A 26939-nucleotide genomic window follows, 5' to 3' on the forward strand; every position below is an offset into this window, starting at 1 on the left:
ATTTCTGGGTCTTGTGTTCCTTCTTATTTCCCACGGCACTTTCAGGGAGATGCCCTGGAACGTGTCTCAGCTGGAGACTGGGCCTCTTGTCCTGAGTGTGACTGTTGTCCCCCCGCTACTGCTTCCTCCCAGTCCCCCCACCCAACACCTTCGGGAGGGCGGTCCCGGTCCCCACTCCCCTGCGATGGTGCCTGCCTGCTGTGAGCCCTTTGCCTGTGTGTCTTCCCTTTCTGGAAGGATGGTTGGAGGGAGGGTGCCTGGCTGTGTCATCCCTGGGACTCCCTAACCGTCCTTGGCTGAGAAGGAACCGTGAGCCAGGGAAGGGTGGGCTCCTCCATGTGGGCTCCACGTCCCACACTGACCACTGTCTCTCCTCACTGGTCCCTGCTGCCCCTGCCCGGTGGGAAGACTCCCTGTGTCCTGATTCGGACATGCATTGGCTGGACCCTGTGCGTTCGCTCACTTGTCACCATTTCTCTTTTCTGTGTTTTCCCTCCCAGACCTGGTTGAAGGGCAAGTTCCCTGTGGCATGAGAATGGATGCTTCAGCTTGGTCACCCCGGGGTCCTTTGTGCCTCTGAAGGACACTTTTGGGGAGATCCTGCTCCTGCTCTTTCCATGGAGAAACAGGGAACCGGACAGACTTGCCAACCTCTCCCCCCCACCCCCGTTTCCCCCAGAGTGTTTTAGATCCTATCACTGGATAGTGTTTGAGTGAATAAGCAAATCCCAAACCAGGTGACCCTCCACCCGCCTCCAGAGGTTCCTCAGCCACATGCCTTTCCTCTTCTCTGACTTGTGTGAGTCTCAGCGAGATAGGAGACCAAGGAACACATGAATGGATTTGCCTGTTTTATGAAGCTTTGGGCTCTTTAGGAATAATTTCTATTTTCTTGTGTACTTTCGAGCAGAGGGATGGACCGAGGGCGGGCGGGCACCTGGAGTGGAGGTGCGCTGGCTGCAGGGGGCCTGGGAGGGGAGGGGTGCGTGTCTGCAGGGCTTTTTCTTTCCAAAAGTTTTCTCTTGCTCTCTGCCACTCCTTTTGAACTGCAAAGATGCCTAAAAGGCTCTCAAATCATTTATTTTTCACTCATTGAATAAAGGAAGTTGACTGTATGCTTTAAATAGGTCTGTACCAGCACTATGTTAAACGCAGAGCATGCGATGTTGAATACAGCAGGGTGTCTGCACTATAAAGGTTTATAATGTGGCAAACACCTTGATTATCTGTTAATACGTTAGTGATAACATCCAACTCTAAGCATTAACAACAAGGTAGTCCCTTGGTTTTCCAGGAGTATGGAAGGGAATGCTTAAGATGAATTTCGATTCTAGGGAAAATTAACCTTCACCTGCCTCACCATGCTGCCAAAAGCTAGGATGGGCTGGCGTTGTATATCCAGCAGGCAGATTAAACATCCAGTTAAGACGTCAGGGGGCAGGGTCATGGAAATGGAGATACAAATATAAAAATTGATATTAAAATAAAATTTACATTAAATAAATCATATAAGCATGAGAAAAATCAAAATTCAGTTGAAAACCCCTGCAATTATCTTTTGGTTTAATTTCTTTCTTTCTTTTTTTTTTATGAGACACTGAGGGAGCTGGCCATGAGTGTCAGCATAGCACAGTAATGTTGGGGGCAGATTGCCTGGTTTTGAAACTGGCTTTGCCACTTACTGTGACTTTGGGCTTCTAACTTCTGTGTGCCTCCGTTTTCTCATTTGTGAACTGGAATAATGATAGTATATGCTAATATAATAAAGTATTTAGAACAGTTTCTGGCATCCAATAAGCATATACAAATGTTGGCTATGATTATGACCCCTGAAAATCTTACCTGGCTGTGGCTCTGGCTTGTCACTGTCTTACATGCTATATTTGACACACTTGCTAGGAAAAGACATGCTTAATGTTTTTACCTTCAGACACTAGTGCAGGAGATGCCTTCTTGCCTGGCCCTCTTACACCCGTTGCAGAAGGGCAAGAGATTGGAATGAATACTGAGACTAGTACTTCTGCTAGGGAAAAAGAGCTCCCTCCCCCATCTGGCTTCGCTTCTAAGGTAGGTAGCATGTAAGTCTGGCCCAGCTAAACCAACTTCCTTTCTTTTGATTTTTTTTTAATATGCATGTTGCTAATTTCTTATTTCTATTTTTTTTTAATTATGTAAATAAGATCTCTAGTTTTCAAAGTAATTTCTGCTAGGTGTCATGTCCCCTAATTTTTTGAATATTCAAAATAATTTAAATGACACGTGCTTTGTTGAAATTGCTCTGTCCTATTTCTAAGTTTTAGGGTCTTTCTTAAACAGTATCATTTTTATAAAGGCTGAGATGTGAATTACAGACAAAATTTATTTAGAAACAAATATAGGTTAAAGTGACACCTGTAAAATCATTACATCAAACAGAACCTTGAAGACTCTCCAGTTTGCTCTAAATCATGGTACATCCTCATTCTAAGAGCCTGGGCAGGTGAGTAGACTTTTGCTGTCACTTTTAAAGAAAAATGCAGATGTCAATTACCAGCTTAATACATTTTGAACTTTCCTAATTCTTTGCCTTGAAGACATTGCATGTCTGGAGTGAGTGTATACACAAAGAATTGTTATTGTGTTATTAAAGAGTTGAAGGAGGGAACATTTCCCATCTATGATAATCTTAACAAGAAACATTCTATTCAAAATAGATTTTATTTAGAAATTGTTCATAATTATCTTGAGAAGAATAATTTTCCTACACAGGCCAGTGTGTGTGCATGTGTGTGTATTTCTTGTTAGTTGTATTACAACTACATCAGTCATTCACTGGTAAAGATTTTTAATGACTTTTTTCAAACTAACCCTCACATATGATCTAGCAAATGATTTACTGGATGAACACATGACTGCGCTGAGAAATAGTGCCAAAAAAGTGGCACACACTAGATGACTTTGCAAATAATAAAATATAACAAACTCCCTGCCCTCACCTTGAATACCTGTTTCTCATAACTTTCTTCATCTCATGAAGGTATTTTCATTGTCTTCCATTCAGTAAGCCCATCTGCTACCTTTAGTTCCGAAGTTAATTTTGATGATGGCAGAAGTTTTCATCAATTAAGATGCTTGTGTAATTCTGTACAAATTTCAGACCTGGTCATGTGCTGGTACAATGACTCTTACAGCCCATCACATCATGACTTTTATTGCATAAAACAAAATCATTCACCTAAGTAGGCCTATGACTTAAATGATGCAGAACTTCTAAAATGTGATTTCCTCTGGTTAGAAAAATCAGGCACATGAAGTTTAGTTACATTTAGTTTTCACTTTCAGTAGGAATCACTGTAAGCCCATTCTGAGGATCCTGCTTTCTAATTCTTTGGTGTTTTTTTCCTTATTAGTATAACTAGCCAAGGATAGCAAAATTTCATTTTTTTCCAATTAAAATTCATTACCACTATACACAAAAATCAGTCTTAAATTGTTAGTTACATAGCCATTATTCAACATTTGAAATTTGTAATAAATTGAGAATATTTTTATTACCAAAATTTACATAGCTAACTAATACTTAAATACTAGTTAAGTAAAACATTTTCTGTGCTCACCTGTAGTATTCTTTTGTGACTCTGTAAATAATAACTCATTAAATTTCATTGTTTCTCATATTCTGATATTCTAATATTTTTGTTCTTGCAAAATTGTAAAGACAATTTTTCTTCACCTAAAGCAGTTTTAATCAAACTTAAAGACATTTAAAACTTAAAAATTCATGTTAGCTATTTGGCAGTATAGCATTGATGTTTATGTTCAAAGATAATAGGCTTATATATTTTTGATAAGATCGCCAATTTAAAAATTAAATATACTATTGTCAAGCTCCCATTAATTAAAAATAACTCATGTAATATTTTCCTATCCTAATTCTATCTTTTATTCCCAAGTAACCTTTTTCAAGTTCTACTTAGTAATCTATTAAAAATTTAGGTTGAATTGCCAAAGTTCTATGTGTATATATTTAAAATTAGATGATTACAGAATCTTTTTCTTTGTTAGTTCCAGACAGTCATCTCTGTCAGAAAAAAAACACCAGAGCCTCCCCCCATAGCAAGGAGAAAGGTGTGTGAGAAAGCAGAAAAACCAAAGACCAAGGAACAAAAGCAGTCAGTTACTAATGCTTTTTTATCTGATAGGATGTATAAAACATCAGCGGCACTGAGATGCTAAAGGACAGCAGTGGAATTATTTTCCATATTTAGGCTGACTCTGGGGTTGTGACTGATTTGACTTAAGACAATCGAATCAGCTGTCAGCTTGTGGTCTTCTAATTTTCTTGGTCACACATATACCTGTAAATTAAATCGATCATGTACTCTGATTTATTTTTCAATTATTTGTGTATGTCATTGTGGACTTAATATACGTTTGAGGAGAGGTTTATTAAAACTGTAACTCAAATAGTCTTCTAGAAAAATTTGAAATTAATTCTGACTGTTATCTGATAACACAGATTGATTTCACCGCTTTAAAGTGGTTGAAAAAATCTGGTGTTAGAAGATGTGTGAGTTATGCTGTTTTTTTGCTGTTCTTTCATATTTAAATTGGCATTATGATTAATTTTGTTGTTGTTGAAATCTTTTAGAAGCTATGTGTGTGTTTTGTGAGGGTTAGTCTGCCTAACAGTATATAATATAATCCAATGGTCCACTTACCTGGGCATTTGTAAATTGCAACACCACAACATGCAGAAAGTTATAAATGGGTTAGAGCCCCTGTATCCTTCTACCTGTGGCACACTCACCTTTCCCTTGGGTCACCTAATGGGCTGCAGATGGCAGGTCGATCTCTGACATGGTCTTAAGTGAGAGTATCAATGGCAATCTGTATTCAAATATTGGTAAAGCCAATTTCTTCAATATTAAATATAAAAAGAAGTTTTTGGGTATTTTCTGTACCCAAATGAATGATCTGATACCATCCCCTCCCCTGTACCATCATGCACACTCTCTACTTCGACCATTGGTTTAACTGCCTTGAATGTCATGGAAATTGCTCTAATCATCCTTGCTTCCTGTATTTAAGGATGTAATTTACCTGTTTCTACTGAATCAAATATCTCAAAGAATAACTAGGAGATAGGGGATGGAGCAAATAAGTAATTGAAAAATAAATGAATTAATCAGTTGAATAAGCAAATCCTTCTTAATCTCTCAGGGTCTGTTTCCTCATCTATAAAGTGAGCATCTTGGTCTCAAGTGTAAAATTGTATAATTTTAAATTTGCCTTGATTTATTCATACTGAGTTTAGATTTTAGCCAACAGAACTTTTTCTTTAGTGCCGTCTTTGGCCAATCTAACACAATCCAGTGGGGGGAAAATTAAATTGTTCAGAGTGCATTTTATCTTATGAAAAAGGAAGAAAGGAAGTAAGGAATTCTCTATTGAGAAGCTTTTTTTTTAAAAGCATGTTTCTTATAACATTTCTAACAAACAAAAGTCAATTAAAGCCACCTATTTAACTTTTTTTCCTTGTAGCTCAGACTCTGGAGCCTCAGAGGCTAGTCTTTCACCCCCTTCTTCCCCACCAAGCTGGCCCTGTAATGAACTGAATGTTTTTAATCGTCTCACTGTTTCTCAGGGAAACACATTAGTTCAGCAGGATAAGTAATTCATTATGTTAAAGAGTCCCAACTACGGGTTATAATATTCCTGAGCCTTTCAATACAATCTAGGGAGAACACTTAGCTCTCTCTCTGTGCGGGAGGTGGAGACAGACTTGTGCACTCGTGCTGTATTTTACGTGTTTTTCTAATGGGAAATGAACTATATACACAAAGTTAGATGAATTTATTTTCCTGCTGATCATCATTCCCTGCTGTAGATTTGCATTGCTCCACTGCAGCACTTGCCTTGCCTTTTCCTTTTGCAAGTCAGTTAGAATTGAAGCATTTTTGTGATCACTTGAAGTTGAAATTCCTTGGGATTCTTCATCTTCATTGAGCCCATAAAAGCCTCTAATTCGATAGCCTGCCTTGAAAAGAGGCAAATTATTTTACCTTTGGTGAATATCACAGCTGACAAAGACCATGTCACAGATGTGTAACATGTTATCATTTGCTTGTTCTGCAAATCCACCACAAAATTTGAGTCATTGTGTTCCTGAAAAAAAAAGAGTATGTGTGGAGGGGATAGAACTAAGGGTGGGCTGTTGGGGAAGAAAAGTTGGAGGGGTAGGGAAAATATAATTTTCATCAAAGTTGAAGTGAAAAAATATTCCCACATTGAGCCAGAATCTCTCTTGTAAAAATGTCATACTAAAGGTGTTGCCATAAAGTATTTATTAAGTCTGACTTGTCTGCTTTGATTTTGAATTATAACATTGTGGATGTATGTACTTGATATCCAGCCTCCCACGCCAATTTGTTTTCTATGCTGTGATCTTCCTATACATATCAACGATTTCTGAAATTACAGGATACTGTTTAAGATATGTCTGGCATGTTTGGTAACGCTAAATGGCTCTGTAGACTTAGAAAGATACACTATTATTTTGAAGTAATCTTTAATCTACTTAATTTATGGATAAAATTCTTGATTAGATTTTGATATGGTTTAATCAGTAGATGATATGTCCTTTAAAGTGATCTAGTTAGGTGATTTTTTTTTAAATTTAAAAACAAGTATTAAAAGATTCTTGAACATTGTTAAATCATACCTCTCATTTAATTGAGAAAAGAGTAGAACATTAGGAATGCCTTTAGGAAGTCCATTTTTCACTAGTGATATGAAGAATTACTAAATTTTGTCCACCTTGTATTTACAGTAGTAACATTTTGTCAGTCTTTTGGTAATCGTGACAGTCTAATCATAGTTCCATGTTTTTTACTGAAATAGTTTATCAGCTACCAATTGTTTAACTGCATTGCCATCTCTATAAATTAAAACTTAGAAGAACTGACTACCCCAAACCCTCACCTACCTTCTGATTCACTTTCTTTGGGCCCCTTTTTGAGACTAGCATATTTCACCTGCTAGAAGTTAGGTCCCACACATTGTTTCTGATGACATGACATGCGAGCACCCACTCTGTTCTCATCCTTCCCAAGCCTATTGTATGACACTACACGCTAAATATTCAGTATCATAATAACCAGCCTTACTGTCAGTCCTGGAGAACTGAGGGTCAGGCTGACAGGAATGGCTCAGCTATTTTTAAAATCCCACCAAAACCTCCCCGCTGTTACTGAGGGACTGGCTAGGCAGAAGGCCTCCATGTTTTTGAAATGAGTTATATCAGAAGTTATTAAGTTTTGACTGATTCGCTCCCCACGCAGACATGTATTTGTGTAACTTTCATATGAGACTCTACAGTAATTATCAAGAGGAATGAAATTCATTAATGTTTAGTGAAGTGGGAAAAGTTTCCTGGTACTAGTCAGACTAAATAGCACCTTGAAGTGATGGACTTCATTTACCTGACGGTGTTCCTCTTCAGGGCCTACATTTTAGAAAGCGAGGACAGATAGGTTCCATGAATCAGTAATAGACCCCCCCCAAATCTTGGTAGAAAACATAAGAACAAAATATTTTAGCTAATTTAGGTGTCTATTGAACTTGCTGATATCCAGCGCAAATAGGAAAGCAGGGCCCACTAAAGGAAATGTTTGCTGTGTTTCTATTATTCATACCATTGCATCAGCTCAGCCTCAGTGTCCGCCTGTTACCATCTGCAGTCTTTCTCCTCACAATTCTGACTCTTTCCCTGTAGGTCTGATGAGAGTGACTCTTCTCTGTCGGAGGTACATGGGGACTTTCTGCCTTTCCTACCTTCTGACCTTTCAGTGATGTTCTAAAATGCCTTCCTAGAAACTTTAAGCAAGTCCCATTTTCATTGCATTCATAACTGGTAAGTGTCAATGCACTAATATTTTTAACCATAAATTTTAATATATATATAATATATTTTTGTGATCATAACTCTCCAAGTAGTGGCAGAGTTTTTTGTATAATAACATAAAAAATTGTGCTACTTGTTTTCTGTCTATAATCTAAAAGTTTTCTTTAGAAGAAATTTAGTTCTATGGAAATTAATTTCCTCAATGAATATTGCCCCCTCAAATTGTGGGAGATGAATAAGGTAGTTTTTCATGTTGGTTTATCGATTTTAAGTAAGAAGCTTATGGCAGGGTTTGTGATGAAAAAAGGTATGCTGGGGAAAAAGGATACTATGGTACCTGAAGTATAGAAAGAAAAAGAGGTTTTAAAAAATAATAAATATTTTTAACTAGTAAATGCTATTTTAGAAACAACAATGTTGCATTTTTTCATGTTACAGATTTTTTTGGACCCTTAATTTCTTTTTCTTTCTATCATTTCCTCTTTACACTAATCATTTTGTCTCCTTTCCCTTTGCACTTTCCCCCCATGTCTTATGGCCATTTTCCTGATCATCAGTAGATCCTCCAGAAGTCAGGCAGGGGAAGGGAGAGGAAATTAATCTCATTCACAGCATTGCAAGACTTTACTGGTTTGGCATGGAACAAAAGTAAGCATTTTTTTTCCTTCACATCAGGTCTGTTGTGTAAGTTTGCAGTACTTAACCTTAACTTAAACAATTTTAAAGTTGATTTATATATTTCAGAACGTGAATAGATTAATTTTAATAGGAAAAAATAGCATGGATGTATGTTTCCAATTTCTGTATTTTTTCTATTATCTTTGATATAAGGTAATCTCTACAAAGTATTAACCCTAATATTCTGAATATATGAGAGCACTTTTAAGTATCTAATGAATAAAATTCTTTATTTAGTGCTGAAATTCTTTTTCTTCAAAGGTCTGAAAAAATAAAAACAAGTAAGAATGAAAAAAAGACATCCTGGTCTCTAGGCTTTGCCATACATTGTCACTGGAGGCAAATATTTACTTTTGTAATATTACAACCTTTGACATGACAGAATTGTGTTGGATGTTATGTCATGAGGGGAACATTTAATAACTGCTTAGGATAAAGAGAATGATCTGAATGGAGGCAATTTTTTGGAGACATAGTATTCTGTAACTGAGAATAGTGTTTAGTTTTTTTCCCCCTTAGGGTGATTTGTGTCATTAAATGCAGATCATGCAGCTCTTAGGCTGTTAATGTGGATTTTTTTTTCTTTATAGTCAGCTTAGAATATACATACATACATACATACATACATATTCTGTTTTCGAAGTAACAGTAGCAGTTGACTGTGTATTAGACCATAGCTTTCAACATGTGAAGCAATAGTTACAATTTGATGGCTTCAGTTCATAGCTTTTAAACCCCCCATCAGTTAAGATTTTGAAATGGCAGATTCAGACTTTTGAGGAGGTTTTGCTCCCATTTCAGTTCTGGTTAAATTCTTAGATTACCAACAAGTTACTGAGCATTAGTTTCAAAAACCTCAAATCGATGCATGTATGCAAGTAATACTTTGGATTTTGTCATTACACGTCCATGTGATTACAGTTCCTGGTATTATTTTCTAGTAATGAGGAACTCCCTTCAGTTTGTGAAATCATTATAACTAAACCCTAAAAATAAAGGATTTTTAAAAATCCTGAGCCTAAATTTACTTCCTTTAAATTTCTATTCATTGGCCTGTCATCAGCCTTCTTGAGCCATAGTAGAATTAATCCAGTACATCTTTTTGTAGGTATCTGACAGATCTTTTAAATATTCAGCCATTTAACTGTGCTTTTGTATGCTCTCTGTAATGAAAGCTCTCATATCATCTCAAAAGTTTTAGATTCATCTGTTCCTAATAAGATATAGTCTAGGATCTGCTTCCACAGTTTTGGAAAATCTCCCATTTTTCAGAGTTCTTCTTAGAATGTGGCATCCAGAGCTCAACCTCACTCCAGATGTGGCCTCAGCAGAATATAGTAACTCTCTTGCTTTCTTCTGAAATATTTACCTCTATTGCACAAGTCATTGAAAATGTTGGTAGGGGAATCAAAAATTGTTAAGCCACTGATCTCATATCAATAAACAAGCTTCTTTAGCTTGTAAATTGAGTTAAGTCCCTTTCCTACTTGGGGCATTCTCTTCTCTCTTCAACTTAAATTATATGTTTAAATTTTTTCCATTGAATATTTTAGTGCTAGGTATGTACTTAAATGACCTTTGTTTGTAATTTTTTCTAGGCAGTGCATTGCTTTAATATATCAATTTAATACACAGGCCATGTCTGTCTTTGTTTCTGAGGACAGATTGACTAGGCATTGAAGGCCTCTTTCCAGACTGGCAGGAACATGGACCCTTTAGGTGTGGTTCTTCAGCCACTGGTGGGACTACCTTCCTACAATAGGGTTTTACTTACTCACTTCATCTGCAAAGATATCATTTGAAAAGCTTTTTGTATGGACCTTTTTGGAGTCAACATATGTTGTGAATATGACATTCCCCTAATATGCTGCCTGTTAATTCTACAAAGAACTTCCCCATGAGATTAGTGAGCTCATGTTATCTCTTATAGATGAACATCTAAGTGTTTATAATTATGTAATGTTTTCCTCTGTGAGACTCAACAAGAGTTACCCATCTGTAATCTCTGAAATCCACTATGTTTCTCCTTTCTAGAAAACTGGGTCTATGTGTTTTATCCCCTTTATTGATCCTTTTAGTGTCCCAACAATGACTTTGCCTCCACAATGGTGTATACTTTCAAAACCTTGTGACATAATGTTTCAGAAACAGAAGTACTGGAACTCATTGAACAAGTCTTCTTTATCAGTTCTAACTTATCTCGGGCTTATATTTCTTCTGAATTATCCCTGCCCCTTGCATCATGAAGGTTGTTCTCACTCATCAAGAAGAAGGAAACAGACAGCTGAGTTTCATGCCTGCACCTGCCCTCATATTATGCCCCCTGTCTTAGATGATGGGCATATTTCAGCATAATTTTTCTTATGCTCTGAGCAAAGTTACATTCATCTTATATACTTATCATGTCTTAATTCACACTCATCTTTAGTCTTCCTCTTACATTTATTTCAGTTCAGATCCTGTCTTAAATTCCTTTAGGATAGGGACAGTGTTTTGATAAACTTTCTGTTTCCATAGTTCATAGTCCAATGGCATAAAGCAGAAACTTCAGAAATATTAAATTTATCAGAAAGCTCCCTAAAGAGCCTCACTGTTCTCTTAAAATTTTACTCTTAAAATTTTTTTCTTTTACACTTTTAAGAGTTTTTAAAGTTTTTGCTATTTTTGAGCCATTCTCCCTTTAGAATTTCTGTCTATGTAAATATTCATATATTTCTTCAAATTGGTTTGAAATTTGCTTTCTTAGTATTTTAGGTGGTATGTGTTATGCTTTCTCCAGGATGTCTTTTTGGACATAGAATTATATTCCAACCTGACAGAGAGTCACATCTTCCAGTCAGCCATCATTTATACTTTCATACCTGTCAGAATTCACTATACCTGAACAGCTCCCAATATTACTTCATGAAATTTGAACAAGATGAAATTACTAATAAGAAAATCCAGATGCAGCACTGGCTTTGCTCCTTGCAGAAGGCACCTGCTAGCTGACACCTGATTAGTCAGTGCACGCCATCACTGCTTTTACTGTTTCACACTGTGTCCCTTTGCTTAAAAAATGAGACAAGGAGCAGTATGGATTTAATTACTATTACTTGGAAAGACTTCTTAAAGTCAGAGAAAAATAATTAAAGTAGTTTCATGATACAGCTACTGAAGTAAAGCTTTGGTTTTTTTTTTTCTCCCATCTCAGAGGCATGATCAACCCACTTCCAGCTTCAAAAGGAATTGGAATGCCCCACTTCTGTGTGGGCACGTAGCTGAAGGGCACACACAGCTGCGCTCTGTGTGAGGGCTACTGATGCTCTTCTCTTCACTGGATCAAAGGTACTGGTTGTTGTGTCATGTGGGTACATAACAGATCTTTTAAAAAATGATTACGTTGAGCTGGTTTTGAAAAAAAGTCAAACCGCTTAAGATTCATAAGAATCTGAGAGATAATCTGGTTCAATCCCTGAATTATATAAAATATAAAATCACTGCATGGTTGGTAAGAAAGTAAAACCTCTTTTGATGCACTGTGAGTAGAATGGCATGGGGATACATCTCTCTATGGTAATTGAGCATCTAATGTGTGCAATGCCCTGAGCTTAGTAATGCAGGCTGCGTAAAAATCTATGAAAGGCCATTGCAGCATACAGTGTGACAGAGAGAGTAAAGTGGGTAGCGGCCACCGTTTCTTGAGCAGTCCCTGTATGTCAGAGGCTGTACTGGACAGTATGCAAATTACATCTCACTTATTTCTCACAACAACCCCAATGACGTACATATTGCATCCTCATTTTACAGATGAAAAAACTGAAAATTTAAGAAGTTAAATAATTTCCCCAGCTACACTTAGAAAGTGGAAGAGCCAGGATTGGAAACCTAGGTCTACTCGTCTCCAAACCTGCACTCTTAACCCCTTTGGTAAAATGGCAGGCAACTAAAAAAAATCAACTATAAATGATTTGAAAATTTATAGACTAGGTTTTGGGGTTTCAGAAAAGGGAGAGATTATGCCAAGCTGTAAAAAATAAGAAAAGCTTTGATAAGGAGGTGTTTAAGATGAGTCTTACAGGATTGTTGCTATTGACAGGTAAGGATGGGCAATCAAGGTCAGAGAAGAGCAGAAGCAGAGACGTGGAGGCAGAAGTGGATTTGGGGGGAGGGGGGTTGTATAGCACAAGCGGTAGAGAGCATGCTCAACATACACAATGTCCTGGGTCCAATCCCCAGTACTTCTCCTAAGCAGAAATAAATGAATAAATCTAATCCTTAAAAAAAAAAGGAATTTGCAAACTAAATCCAATTGAGTTGAAATGTAGAATATACATGACAATGGGCAATGAGACTAGGAAGGTGAGAAGGAAGCATGTATAAGAATTTGGGGAGCTAGTTAAAGTTTTTTAGCATTTAGGGATGTTCCAAGACTCAGTTTAATCAGAAAAATTTTTGCTCATTTTCTATGAGGGAAATAAAAGAGTCTAGCTTATGCGATGTGAATAATTGCAAGCAATTCCCCCATTAAAAAAAAATTTACTCTACCTAAACATAATTTTCTAATGATTCAAGTTAAATTGATTTCTCCAGTATAATTATACATTTAGCATGTCAGAAAAACAAGACAAAATAGTTTTGTGATTATGTTTTTTGAGTCAAAGATAAAATCCATCCATCAGTGACTCCTGGAAAGAAACGTATGTGTATTTATGAGTATGGAGTGTTGTCAGGAGGTAAGAGCAGATTTTGAAATGGCTGATTTAGGATGGCTGTTTAAAATTCAGGGGCAATTTGGAGCAAGACTCTTTTCACATATCTATTTCAAAATTTTGTGTAATTACTTTTTTAATACCGTGTGATGCATCCCTAGCTTTCATCCAATCCTTTACACCTGCTTTGCCCTTGAACCTGTGGCAAGTTAGAAGTTAGGAGTTAGGATGCCTGTTTCAGGTTAATGGAATAATTACTGTTCCCTTATCATTGTTTTCTCATAGAAGTCTAATTTAGTTCATATTGACAGTATTTCCTCTTTTTTTGTTTTAGATTGTACTTTTAAAGTGTGGAATCTGGTGACTGGGCAGGAGATAATGTCACTGGGGGGGGTCATCCCAACAATGTCATATCTGTAAAATACTATAATTATACAAGTTTGGCCTTCACAGCGTCGGCATCTTATATTAAGTTGTGGGATATCAGAGACTCGGCAAAGTGCATTCAAATGCTAACATAAGTAACTTAAAGAGAAGCAGCATAAGGGGCAAATAGCCCTTGTTTATAAATATGAGAAAAGATAGGTCTGTGAATGCATTTTTGTTTATTTATACCTGTCTACTTGCAAGGAGCATTACAGTGTTTACAGTAAGAATGCCAATAAAGTAAGGTGAAAAAACCTATTGAGAAAATAATATATAAGAGTTCAATATTAAACAGAAAGGGAGAAGTCCTATTTGATCTGTGACTAAGTACACATTTCATATTTCCTCCCTAACCAGATAACTAAGGAATTAAATTTTCATAGTATTTATTACTTATATAGTTACATGCTTCAAATGAATACCACTCCTTGAAAAATGGCTCAAATCACCATAGTAGATGGTGAAGAAGTACTTTCAACACTTAATTAGCATGTATTGAGTAACTGAGAGGATTTTTTTGTTGTTTTGTTTTGTTTCATTAGGACTTAACACTGCCTTGGGGTTAGCCCATATTTTATAACTTTAGGTTGTGTTGGGTGATTGGAAGATGAGTTTGTTTTCTGTGTTTCTTATCATATATGTCTTTAAAATGTAGAGCAGATGATTCTTTTTGTCGTAAGATTGATGAACTGTTCTACATAATTAAAATTAAGGTGAACTCTGTTGGTAATAAGAGCAGGGAGCATAGGAGTGGTTAGTTTTTACAAATTCGTAGAGTGGGGTTATTAACATTAAATTCTATTTTGCATTTTGAGAATTACTAATTATTTGCTGTATTGAATACAAGTCTCTTGAGGGAAGTTTTGTAGAAAAAGAACACTGTTATCTTATGTTAGAAATTTACCCATCCAGTTGACTCAGTAAAATCTAATTTGAAAAGATTGATTATAACTTGATATTTTAGAAGTTTACTGAGAAAATGTTCCCAAATTTAAAAATACATTTGCTGCTTAGAACTTGGCTGAGGAAATAGAAGTAAGTTATGTTTAAGCAATAGTAACTAATCCATATATGATTGGGTTAAAGTAAACAAAAACTGAAAATAATTTTAAAATTCCTCAGTGTCTTTAACTGAAAAGGGCAAATCTTACATATGAAAGGAATATCAGTAGGCTCACCCCTCAGGGGGCTTCTGGAAACTGCAGGAGAATGAATTACCTTTGTGGCGCTGCATTACCTGTTGAGTTTTTAAATCATTGTCATCTAATCTTTTCTGAATCATACTGAAGTCATCCTTAACTCAGGACTCAGAATTCCTAGTGTTTAAGAGACTTGCAAATTAGGAGTTTAAAGCCATGTCATCTTGTTTTCTTCATTCATTCATTTATTTATCTGTCAAAATGTTTATTTATAAGTGCCAGTCACATGTGTGTGAAGTGCTGTGCTAAGTAAGGTGCTTACAGTAACCAGATCTTGTCTGCAGCCAGTTTCCTAGGAATTTAAGGAATTCTAAGCCTAACTGTTATCCAGAAGTGTGACTTATCTTGCTGTTTCATCTCTGTTAAGGTCTTCAGGTCAAGTTCCTCTTGGAGACGCTTGTTCTGCAAGTACCAGCCAGACAGTTGCTATTCCTTCTGGGGAAACCAGATCAGTCAAGTTGCACTGAACCCAGCTGGCACCTTCCTCTATGCAGCTTCTGGAAATGCGGTCAGAATGTGAGATCTTAAGAGGCAGAATTTTAAAGGAAAATGTATTTTTGCATACAGCAAATGTATTTTTTCACTCATCATTAGTGCATGTTAAATCTAATTTTTATAACCCCATAAGTTAATATAAAATCTTAGGCTTTTCTGTTGAAAACAACACTCCTAAATGTCTCTTCTGTCCTCACTAGCAAACTCATGATTTTCCTTCTTTAATCTCCATTGCTGGGGAAAATGTATATGAAGGAAAACAACCTTCCTTAATACATGTCTCCCAGTTGTGTTGTTTACCAAGAAGAGACCCAGACTCTCATCCTACCGGCATCAGCACCTTTGAAAGAATTATTTTTTGTAACATCAGTCATGCATCTTATATCTCAAGTTTTTCAGTTTATAAACTTTACAACTTTGCACATAAATCCTCACAGGATTTTGGTGAATATGAAATAATATATGTAAAAAATGAAGTATTAAGAAGATGAAGTGAGTAAAAAGAGAAAAAGGATAAATTGAAGTATGAACTTTTATCCTTCATTTGAGTGTTTAGTTCTTTAAATCTTGGGAGCAATAGAATATTAATTTATTAGTTAACAAATAGTTATTCAAGATCAATTATGGCAGATGCTGTACCAACACCATGATAGACACTGGGGATAAAGACTAAGCCAGACAAACGTGGGGTCCACCTTCTTAGAACTCATCTCATAATGGAGGATATAGCCCATTGAACAAGCAATTACAGGATACTGAGTTAAGTTTGCAATTCAGGAAATTCAGGTAATAATCCAATCTAGAAGGAATTTGTTAGTGGTTAATAAAAGGGAAATTTATTTTAGAAATTTTCAGAATAACTAGTTATAGCTTGTAATAATTTAATGCATGACTGAAAAGTATAATAAACCTAATTTATATATAAATAAATGAGAGAGAAAGAGAAAGAAGAAACACAGCCCTGAGTACTGTTTCAAAAATGAAAAGTAGAAAAAGATTGCTTGTTTAAGAAAATTAGGAGAGAGGAAGACTTGGTTTATTCTTGGAGTCAGAGTACTGTGGAGGAAGAAACTTAGTCATAACATGAGGCAGAGAAGATCAGCTTTTGAAAATCTTTACACTTTCTTTTCTGCTGAAGAGTTAGATCCTTTGAAACCTGCTTGATTTCAGCAACATGATTAAATACAGATTCATCTTAACAAAGTAACTAAGAAAAAAGTTGTCAAGAAATGGTAATGTTCTGGAAGTGAAATATATCTCTGCATCCCATCAGCTTGATTTGAGGCAGGGCTACGAAACAAAGTTTCACTGTCACCCCTGGATAATTGACATCATGTGTTTTCCTACCAGTCAGATACATTCCTGGTCATTTTCATATCTTTAAAATAACTGATGAAATGGACTACCTATTTACTGGTGCACATGTGTACACACATAATGCCCATACATGTGTGTGTATATGTGTGCACATGTGTATATAAGATGGGTGTACATATACGTGCATGTGTATGTATGAAAATATATGTGTGTAAAAAATAACCTTACATTTTCCATATTGTTATTTTCTAGTTATATCAGTGATGTAGTTGTTTTAATCCAATTTCACACTGGGTCTGATAACATCAGTCATATGTCTATAACATGTGTGGACATTTAACTGGTTAAAGTTTACCTGGACTTAGGTGGGAGTTAAAATTAACCTGTAGCAAGTTTTTGGACTTTTGGTGCCTTTTTGTTTACTACCTGAGTCACATTAGTCACTTTGGAATAACTTGTTTAGTACTCCTGATGCTTCCATCATAGTTTGGCCAGTTTTTGACTGTTAATTTGAACAGAGTTGTATAGAGGTGGAGTTAAATCAAGTAGAAAATGATGAGAAGTTTTATCAAAGAATATAGATTATTTTTGTTGAGGATTAGCCTTAGCACGCTAAGAAATATTTCCAAACAAAATTATTAATTTTTTTTAAGGTCTCAGTCCACAGGAAAGTTACAGGACACCTAGCCCTGTTACATGTCTTACTGTAGATCAGATTTCCAATGGACAAGATCGAATCATCACTGGCTCCAAGGGTCATTACATCAAAGTTGTGTGATAGAGCTGTTGAAATATATTCTCCTATTAAATGATAGAGTTAAAGTATTTGGATACACCTAGAACTCTTTTTTCTTAATCAGTTTTCTTTTTTCTCATTTCTAGCCTTTGCTTCCTCTCCCTGATCTTCCTCACTCATAGTTCCTGATTTTGTTGTCTTAGTATTTATACATATATGATCACTTGTCATAGAAGTGGGAGGGATTTTAAAGACTTGTTGGCTCAGTCATCCAAGTACTGCTTAAGTCCCATTATCACCATCTTTTATATTGAACATATTATGGGCTTCAGGTTTTACGCAAGTAGCAGATAAGATGAGGAGAGATGCATAGTTTTATTCTGGAGATGGTAAGTTTGAGGATTTCCTTGTGAAGCCCAGTAGGCCATTTGAAAGACAAGTCCAGGGCTCAAGATAAGCTATAACTAGACATGTGTGTTTCAGAGCCAGTCAGATAGAAGCAGGTGTTCAAGGAGTTAGAGTAGTTGACATGGCCAAAGGAGCAAGAAGTTGACATGACTCAGCCTTGGGGAATCCTACAAGAACCAACGGGAATAAAAGAGGATACGGTGATAGAGCTAGGAAGCATATAAGTGCTCCTTTTTAAGGAACTTTGATTAAGAGATGAGAAATGGGTTAGTGACTTGAAAAGAGAGTGGTTAAGGAGAGAGGATTTTGTATTCTATAGACTTGAGTGTGTTTAAATGCTTAGGAGATGGGCTCAGTGGAGAGGGAAGGTGTGAACAGAAAAGGGGTGGCAATTGATGAATCAGACGAAAAAAGAGATCAAAGATGTGAACCTTGGAAAGAAGTAAGGACATTTAGCAACTGAAAAGAAGGAATGAGTAAAAAAATGTTTGAGGATAAAAGGAAACTTTTTTAACTAGAAGGAGGGTCCAGAAAGTTTATTTTTGATCACACTAGCCTTTGCAGAACATTACAAGGTCAACAGCTGAGAGATGAAGGCAACTGAAGGGAGTGAAAAGTTCTTAACAGCAGCTCTGGGGTATTTGCGATGACCACCAGGAGAGGTGCCTAACAGTGGTGAAATAACCATCATGTCACTTATTTGAACTGCAACTGGATTGATATTCAGTATTTTTAGAATTGAACATATCATTTGTGCACTCATACATGAAAAAAATTGTTACCTTTAAATGCCTAACATGTAAGCAAAAGTAATGTGAAAATGGGCTCAGGTTCATTCTGAGTCATTCATAGCAGGTTTTTTAAATTAACTTAGTCAAATATCACAACAAAACAAATCATGTCTGGTTAATATGCATCTCATGTATCTCAATAAATGAACACATATGGGTACTTATTTGTAAGTTAAATAGGATGACTGCTTTCTTTCTGCTTTCATTTAGATGTTTGATGTAACTGAAGGGGCTCTTGGAACTGTGAGTCCCACCCACAGTTTCGAGCCCCCTCATTATGACGGCATTGAAGCACTAACCATACAAGAGGATAACCTACTTACTGGGTCCAGAGACAATAGAATCAAGAAATGGAATCTGGCTCAAAAAGACCTTCTACAGGTAATACACTGGATAGACTGGGTACTTCAAATTCACCAGTATTCTCTATAAGAACTTGAAGAGCCTCTAAGTATAACTTCATCATTTAAAGATGATATCAGTCAGGTCTTCCTCTTCAAGAGTGTTTCATTGTTACCCACCAGAGTTATTAATTATGAAAAGGGCAACATTCAACACTTAATGATAACCTCTTAGATAAGAATAGGCCCTGATAAGAATTGGGAGATCTGGGATTGCCCTGTGCATTTGCTTATTAAATTAAATCAGTCTCAGAGCAAAGCAGTTACAGTTTCTCATTTTGTTTTGTTTTTGCTTTAGGTATGCACAGTCCAAAGAAATCTAAGTGTAGCTCAAGTCAGAGCAGTGTAAATGGTGCCTCCTCTGCAGGAGCATGTTCATACCTCCACGAGTGGTGGTTCTCTCACTTCCTGTAGAATGGTGGTTGGGTTGAAGCATTTTGTCAGTAGAATCAAATATTAGTGGCTTTCCTTAATTCCTAGAGGGAAAAATGATTTAACACATGAACTTGTTCTCAGGTTCCAGCTTTCTCTTCTATTCATGTGGGCGCGTTTGTCCTGCTGTTGCTGTCACTTTCCTGTGACAACCAGATGGAAAGCAAATGAACAAGTAGCCTGAATGTTGATAGAAAAAAACCTCGCAACAGATGCAGACATTACATTCAAAAGCATTTCTTTTATAGATATACATTCTTGGATGTAACTTCTATATTATGCATAGAAATATATTTATGCATAAAGTATGATCATAATGTCTGAGCTTATAATTATTGTCTTCTCATTTTGAAATGTATAGTTTAGCTGCAGCCTTCAACAGAAAGTTTTAGGCCTCTATGTTCTTGCTCAAAATTTAGGGCAGTGATTTTATGAGATAATCCCTAGAGCATATCAGGTTAAAGTGTTCAAACGTGCATGAACTATGTGTTAGAGAAAGGTGAGATAGTTACTCCTTTGAAGAGGAAGTGATATTTGAAAAATCCTGTATACTTTCCAGGTCTTTTAGATTCTATAGATTTTTAATATTCTAGCTCTTTAATACTGATAAGACTGATGATAACTAGTGAGGCAAATTGCAGAGCAAATTATAGATTTATTTCTTTAAATCACTAAGAGTGATTGCATATCAACTGATTTTTATAGTTTCCAGGCCAATTCAGTGTTCCAAATATTGAATTTTGTCAGTAAAAACATTTGTAACTTGTTTTCATACAAAAATTTTGTTTGGGAGGCTCCTCTTATGCGGATAATTTTTCTTTTTTCTCTCAGCAAGTTCCAAACGCACACAAGGATTGGGTCTGTGCCCGGGAATGGTGGCAGGCCACCCGGTTTTGCTCAGTGGCTGCAGAGGGGGCATTTTGAAACTCTGGAACGTGGATAACTTTGTGCCCGTCAGAGAGACGGAAGGTCATGATGGCCCCAGCAAAGCCATAGGTGTTAGTTCCACCCACACTTTTACTGCAGCTGAGTCACTTTTTCTGTGTGATCTTTCTCTACTTTTGTTGCTTGTGTTCAGATTTAATAAATGCTGTAAGTTGTCAATATCTGGGAATGTAGAACATGCAAAATCCTTCTTTTATTACAGTCACTCTAATGGCTGTCCATGCTGTCTGATTTCTATTTTCTGAGGTCCATTGTGGGCTCTGAGTTCGGGCTCCCCAGGCACATGATAATAATGTTACTCCTGTATCAGCTCTCTGCTTATACCGGGAAGTCTACTGCCAGATCTTCTTCTGGTGATTGTAATATTTTTTAGTCATTCATAGGTGACTAATTTCTACAGATTTTTTTTCTGCAGGAAGTTGACAAACTTGCCATTCTTCATATTTAGAACAGATTATTTTTTAAAAACCTCTTTTTACCTCTCCCACCTCTTTTAAAATACATGGTATTAATATTTGCTCCCTCCCTCTTAGGATGGCTGGATTGATTAACTTATTTGCTCTTTCATGATGAGTCTCCTGTGTGCCAGGCACTGTCCTAGGCTGTTGGGAATAGCAAAGTGAGCAAAACATAAACAAACCCCAGTTTTATTCTAAGGAGATGAAAAGAAAATAAATAAGTAAAATACGTCAGTTGGTGATGGGCGCTATGGGGAAAAATAAAGCAAGGGAGAGAGTATTGGGGGGGCGGGGGGATTGCACAGTGAGAGTGGTCAGTGAGGACCTCACTGAGAACGTGACATTTAAGAAGGTGCTTGAAGGAGGTTTAGAGATGAGACCGTACAAATAACATCATATGTGTATAAGCACTTTGGAAAGGAGAGCATATGTACTGTAGCATGAGGTGCTTGTCTCCTTCAAGTAAAATGTCATTTCCCCTGAATGTCTATCTTGAAAACCTTCCTATGTCATTCAGGCACCAATCACGTTACTTAATTTAACTTAAGCACCTTCTTGATTCTTTTATCCTAAGTGCATGATAACCCTGATTTTATTTTGAAGCCTCTTATTATTTGTGATGTTTTCCTCAAATCCTTCTTCATTTAGATTTGCTTTCTCTCATCTTTAAAGAACATCAAAGCCAATTTGTTTTGTGTTTCTCTAAGGTGCTTACTTTGGTGCTTCACTGATGCAATTTCCAAGATGCGTGACTTTCTTAAGAGTCACCACTTTTGTTTATCCCCTTGGAAACTTCTTGTGTCCTTGACAATTTACTGGAAATAACTTAATACCCCTCAAAGTCATAGGACACTTAAGATAAGACTATAGAAGAATTGTGCGTCCCTGAGGCCTGTCCAGTGAGGTGTGAGAGTGCTGCAGTTCCTCTCCTCCATGACCCAGTGTTATTTTTGAAGAACTGAAATTTCCCTCAGTTTACTCCCGGTGCATCCGGTGCAGATGCATTTACCACATAACTTCAAATCAGGAAAACAGACAATAAAATCAGATTGGCTATTTTCAAATTAGTTCTATGTATTTGCTATTTAACAAACATGTGTACAGGGCTTAGTATCCACCAGGCATTGTTTTAAGAGCTTTCAGGTGCTAACTCATTTTGTCTCCATGAGAACCCTAGGAGGGGAGCATTGTCATCATCCCTTTTTACAGGAGGGAAAACTGAGGCACTGTGTAATCCCCAGTCCTTGTAGAAGTGATTCCACCATATCTGATTCCTGGATCTGTTGTCACTGATTTTTCTTAAGACTATGGGTCTCGTTTTTCCTCCTTTTCAATGTCAAGTAATATTTTATTGACTGTTGAGCATGACAGTGTTGTGTTGGAGCATCAGGACTGTATTTTATTCCTTTAAAGAGGGTTGGGCTTTGTCTGCCAGGCACTTAAGTTACTTGTGGCTCAGCTTCATCTTTCTGAGACTTGTTCTGAGCTCTTCTTGGACCCCTATTGACTGTCTTAGGTGTGTGATGACACTCTCTGCTTTACTGGTCAGAACCTGAGCCTCTCCCAGCCCTCAGTGCACCCTGGGAGTCGTTTGACTTATACTTACTAGTAGCTGGTGTTTGGCCTGGCCTTACAGTTGTTGCTCATGTGCAGCTTCGCCTTCAGTCAGAGACATTGGAGGCCCTCTATGTATTTATGGGAGTTTTTCCCCATAGCTCCATAGTTGTTTTTGCATGCTCTCTCCTCTTCTCTACTTGATCTTGCAAATTCCAATGACTTCATACTTCCCAGGTGTTTCTTACTATTTCTTCACCTCCCATTCTGTGATTTTTCTGTTTGGTTCCCCTGCCCCCTGATGCAGTCTGGAAAGTGCTTCCAGGACCAGAACCAAGTCCATCACAGAGCTTACCTTCTCTGTTCCCCTTTTCTCAGGGATTACATGCCTGAACTACCCATTGCCCAGTGTCTGAAAATAGTTGTTCCATACATTTTCTCAAGTTTCCACTTTGTTTACAACAGGAGAGAGAACCTGGCACAAGTTTTTCTCTCCTGACTAGTAGTGGTGATTATCTTACATTTCATATGCCAAAAATTGAACTCCCAACCTTTCTGAGGGTCACTCTGTACCCTTCTCCATCTCAGTTAATGGCTTCTGTATCTTCTCTGTTCCTCAGACCTGAAACTTTCATTCCTCCCTTTCTTTCACACTCCATAACAGCAAATTCTGTTGGTGTTGTCCCTTTAAATTACATCTAGAATCCGACCACTTCTCACCATGTCTTTTGCTGCCTCACTGACCCTAGGCACCATCAGCTTCTGGATAACCACAGCAGCCTCCTAAACACAGTCCCTTGCCCATATGTGGTCTCTTCTCAGCACAGAAGCCAGAATAATTTTTCTAAAACACAAGTCAGATCATGTTTCTCCTCAGCTGACAAGCTTGTGGTTGTTGTCCATCTCATGTAGAGACGAGTCCATACTGGGCCTGGCCCTCTGAGCATCTGTTCTCTCTCATGCCACCTTCCAGTGCCCTCTGCTGGGCTCCTTCTCTGACAACACCAATCACCTCTCTGCTGGTCTTTGAGCAGAGCAGGCACATTCCAGCCTTAGGGCATTTGTCCTGGCTGATCTCTTTGCCTGCAATGCTTTGCCTTCAGACCTTCTAAGTTCTTACTTACTCAAGAAGAATCACCTTGCCATTTTATTTAAAACTGTGATTGTTCCTGTGACCTGATATTCCTGCTCCCCTTTGCCATGCTCTTTTATTTTTCTATAACATTTATCACTTTCTAATATACTTTATAATCTAATTATTTATTGTTGTTTATTGTCTGTCTCCTTTTGCTAGAAAGTATGATCTATAAAGGCAGAAAATTCTATTTTTTATTTATTTGTTTATTTTATGTTTATCCCAGGCACCTAAAATAGTGCCTAAAGCACAGCAAGTTCTCAGTGAAAATGTGCTGAGTGGATGGTTGAATGGGATAAATGAGATGGATAAATGGGTAAATGAATGAGCATAGATAGCCCCTTACTGTTTTCAATGTGCATGTGCTGTGTAGGTGGATGAGATTATTATTTGTCCCCAAGTTTTATTGAGATATAATTAACATACAGCACTGTATAAGGTGTACAGCATAATGATTTGACTTACATGTATGATGAAATTATTACCATAATAAATTTAGGAGTTAACATTCATCATCTGATGTAGATACAAAAAAAGAAAAAAAAAGAAAAAAGAAAAAAAGGGTGATTTTTATTCCCGTGATGAGAACTCTTACAGGAGAGAAGACTATTGATTAAGAACTGGAAACCCTGGATTCTAGGCTCTGCTCTGTGCTCCACTGTGTTACACTGGACAAGTCATTAAATGTTCGTTATCCTTGAAATGGACTGCATAACATTTGAAATGCTTTTTAACTATAAAATTCCATGGCAACCCTTTCTTTTTTGCTTTGGATTTATTAGGAAATCAGAGAAAAGCAACTCTCCCTTTTTAGAGCCATGAGAGACATGGCAGAAAAATGTGACTGTCTAATGACTGGTCCCCAATACCCACATGTTGGGTGAACAATAATGAGTTTTCTCAGAAAAAATTTGCATCCTCTGTGTTCTCTGATAGGCAGAGTGGTGGTCCACTTCTTAATAGCCTCGTTTTCCCTGTGGGCTTCTGCTGATTCCACCAGAACATAACCCTTCCTGACTGTTGACAGAGTCACCAACTCCGTGGAGTCCCTGCCCGGCCCCCGGACTCTGACCTTACTCTGGGCTCTTATGCCTAAGAACCTCTGACCTTGTCATATCAGTGTGATATTTAGGAGACAGGGTCCTGGAGCCAGACTGCCTAGATTCAGATCATGCCTTTATCACTTACTTTATGATCTTGGGCAAATTACTTAACTTCTTTAGACCTCAGTTTCCTCATCAGTAAATAGGGGATAATAGCATTATCTGTATTTTATGGTAGGCAAGGAGAAGTAAATTCATTCGTCTATGTAAGGTGCACATAGTGACAATGCTGGCACATAGTAAGCCCTTGATAATAGGAGCTATTTTAAATTTCATTATTATGGGTAACTGTTTGATATACTTATAGGACAATGTATATTTTACTTACATCTATTAAAGAACTTTTCAGAAGATGTTTCCATGATAAGTAAGTCAAAGAACTTGTTTCTTTATCTTTCCACCTCTTTTCACGTTTGTTTTTAATTTATTATTTTGTAGTCATCGAACTGTGAGAATTTGGAAGGCTCAAAATTTGCAAGATGGTCAAATGTCTGACACAGGAGATCTGGGGGAAGATATCACCAGTTATAAAACATGAATGAAGATAGTCATAAACTGAATACTGTGATAATACACTAAGTTCTTTACAGAAAATGTCATCTTGCATTTATTAGGCCAAATTGTGAATGGGATTAACTGGGAAATATATTTGAGTCCAACTACTGAATATAAATGGTATTCTAATAAAATTGTGTACTATCCTGTGTGCTTAATTTTAATATTTACCAATGCATATACAGCCTGTAATTGATATACTGCTTGATTCACATTTTTATTGTGGCTGGATTTTTGTGCCTAGCTATTAAAAAACACCTTCAAATTAAGATGTCTGCTTTTGTGACAGTCAGAAAATACACCTGGAATACAATGCAACCCACTGTTTACTGTTCAGATGATTTACATATTTAAACATGTCAAGAATGTTAGTCAAACTGTGATCTGTTTGCCTGGTATTTATATCAGTCTATAGAGGGTTCCTGAATTTGAAAGCTCTTTTAATGTAATGGAAAAGAGATGTGAGAGGATTATTGATACTTTTTCAGAAAATGGAGTTGACCTTAATCTACTAACAAAGAATGGCAAGCAGTTTGTGCTAAATGCTGCTGTTTACTTGTAGTGACCAAAGTTGTGCAGCTGAGCTCTACTCTGTGCTCAGGACTAAACTGCGGTTACATTGTTTCATTACTGCTGTGCATGCATTCTGTGATGGGAAACTTTTTTGATGTCCTAACAGAAATATATTTTGATCTATTTATCTGTGGAGTTATTTCTATTATCACCTTTTAATTTCAGTTTTATTAAATAGGAGTATTTCTTTCCCTTTATATCTTAATTGTTAGGGAGAGGCAGGCCTGTCTGAAGCACTGGGACCTACAGACCAGTGACCCCCTTGGCCCCCATCATCCTGGCTCACTGTTCAGAAAGCACGTTCATCACACTGGTATCGCCTCCAAGTTCCAGGTGGCAAAGGGGAGGGGTTGGGGGCGCACACTTAGACACCAGACTAGTTACCTCCAGACCCAGGCCCTCCCGCCCCCTGGCTCTGTGGCCTCCAGAACTTCGTTCTCCCTGCCCATTTCCTGATTTGTAAGTGGAGGTAAATGTGGTGCCTCTTTCAAGAGCTACTGTGAAATCAAATTAATATTAGGGCGATCAGCTGTCCTGCTTTGCCCAGGACTGTCCCAGATTTAACATGGGACATCTGGCATCCCAGGAGACCTGAGTTCCTGGACAGCCAACAGGGAGGGTCACCCTCATCAAAAATCTATTCATGACCTACACGTGGTAAGTATGAAACAGTATGATTTTCTAAAAACTTGAATTGGTACCAGTGACAGCACTTGCCCAGATATGCCACCAGCTTGCCCTCTCTCTCACCCCTGGCAGGCTCACAACACTGAACAGGGAAAGGGTGACTGGAGAAGGTCTTTCCAAGCCCCTGTATGAAGCAACCCCTTCCCACAATGGCCAGGGATGCCTGGAGGGGCCCCCCACCTGGAAACATCCTGTCCTGTGTCCCCTCTTCTGGTGCCAAAGTCTTTCTGCTCCAAACATATGGCCCCTGGGGGGCCACCCTCACATCCCTGGAAGCCCCAGGAGCTGCTGCTCGGCCAGGCCCCCATCCCTTTCACACTCAGGTAAACCTTTACCCAGAGGCCTTTGGCGGCAGCACTGGGCCCTGAAAAGCCCTGCTTTCTGTCTCCCTCCCTTTCAGGCCACCAACTTCTTCCCTCTTAAGCCACCGGGCATCACTCACATGTCACCCTGTGCTGAATGCCCCCTAG

General features: G+C 37.6%; 1 long non-coding RNA gene across 5 annotated transcripts; it reads left to right on the top strand.

Annotated features, from left to right (window-relative positions):
• The first annotated feature begins 1019 nt into the window (after window positions 1-1019).
• On the top strand, window positions 1020-25909 carry LOC140688379 (uncharacterized). 5 transcript variants are annotated; one of them, XR_012063024.1, is made up of 8 exons: window positions 1020-2067; window positions 2416-2479; window positions 7757-7894; window positions 8443-8533; window positions 11757-11890; window positions 15247-15395; window positions 18837-19007; window positions 25093-25909. It is a non-coding gene; the product is annotated as an uncharacterized lncRNA (long non-coding RNA). The 5 variants fall into 5 exon arrangements; XR_012063023.1 differs by lacking the exon at window positions 2416-2479 and having other exon boundaries at window positions 1023-2067; XR_012063025.1 differs by lacking the exons at window positions 1020-2067; window positions 2416-2479 and adding an exon at window positions 4054-4107.
• The last annotated feature ends 1030 nt before the right edge of the window (window positions 25910-26939 follow it).

Source organism: Vicugna pacos, chromosome 22, assembly GCF_048564905.1.
Source record: "Vicugna pacos chromosome 22, VicPac4, whole genome shotgun sequence".
In the NCBI taxonomy this organism is placed as follows: Eukaryota; Metazoa; Chordata; class Mammalia; order Artiodactyla; family Camelidae; genus Vicugna; species Vicugna pacos.